This window comes from Odontesthes bonariensis, chromosome 12 (genome assembly GCF_027942865.1).
Source record: "Odontesthes bonariensis isolate fOdoBon6 chromosome 12, fOdoBon6.hap1, whole genome shotgun sequence".
In the NCBI taxonomy this organism is placed as follows: domain Eukaryota; kingdom Metazoa; phylum Chordata; class Actinopteri; order Atheriniformes; family Atherinopsidae; genus Odontesthes; species Odontesthes bonariensis.
The window spans coordinates 21,813,800-21,815,155 of NC_134517.1; positions in this window are offsets into that span (position 1 = coordinate 21,813,800).

Genomic DNA, 1,356 nt, shown 5'->3' on the forward strand with positions numbered 1-1,356 from the left:
TAATTGAAATAAAAGAAAGAACTGCACCGCAACCACCGCAAAAATTAAACATACTGTTTTCGAGCTTGTTCTCGACTGCTGCTTTGACTGAGGCCAAATGGCCATTTTGTTAGGAATAGTTTGAAAACAAATTGTTTGATGTTGGTGGTTGTGCACTCTTTTTGGAGCTGTAATTGATCCTCTATTTTCTTCTTTTCTGCATAAAGACACATGCTACCTATACTTGAATGAGTCAGCTTACATTATTTATAAGGCATCATAAGTGCCCCAATTAAGTGGTCGTTGGTCACACATGTCTAATGGTGTGTGTTTAGAACCAGGAAGTCAGAATTTCTGAGTTCCCAGTTAGGAAAATCTACAGGAAGGCCCCTCAGAGCCAAATATCTGTGCTGAAAAGTCAGCTCCAACCTCAAATCCAACATGGTTGTCCCACACATAAAAAGTTGCTGTAGTAATACATTCTTTATCAGCACATTTATCAGTTTAGGACTCTTTAGATCAGTGGCACACGTAGTACACTATCAGTGAACACATTGCTGGAGTGTCTGCATGGCCAAAATAGAGCATGATGTGCTAGTATCAGATGGTATTTGCTAGCCTTCTCAGTGACCACAACAATGAGCAAATTCGTATTGAAATATGTTTTTTTCCGACTTGCAACTTGAACATGGTTAACTCAGGGGTGATAGAGTTTCCACTGCCACTGTCAAACTTCCTATGGGCAAAGGGAAGCTGTTTCCTGTAAAAACAGCAGCTAGTGAGGAGCTCCCTATTTAGTCGGTTCCGATTGGTCAACTCCAGCAGCCTGACCAAGCCCCACCCACTATTCTGCATCAAGTCTGTTGGCTTCAAAAAATTTGAGCGCATCTCTGGATGAAAAATCCGTGCAAGGATAAGTCTTAAACATTTGTTTTAACAAATCTAAAACAGACTGCTGATAAAAAATAACAAACAAAACAACAACTGTTTGCCAAATGTTGGTGCTTAGGTGGCACACACAAGTGGTGCAAGACTGATCACATAAAAACAGTTCAGCATTGATTGCTCGTGATTTTTGGGGGCTTCAAGGGCTGACATCCTGTGGGAATGTTTTTGAACTGTTAAATCCCACATGCCCCCACAGCTGGATCCGTTTCTTAATGTTTTCTTTCATTGTTGTTCTGTCTCTTTGTACTATGTGTACTTCTGGACATTTTTCGTTATTTTCTGAAACACTGACTGCGTTTTTCAGTTCCATTTAACGCCCAGGCTTGTGTCGTGCCGTTTATTGTCCGCCCATCCATTCTATCCTAAAGTTTTTTTTGTTTTGTTTTTTTGCCTGCACGCTACAGCGTGATGAGGTGTGAGGAGTGTCCT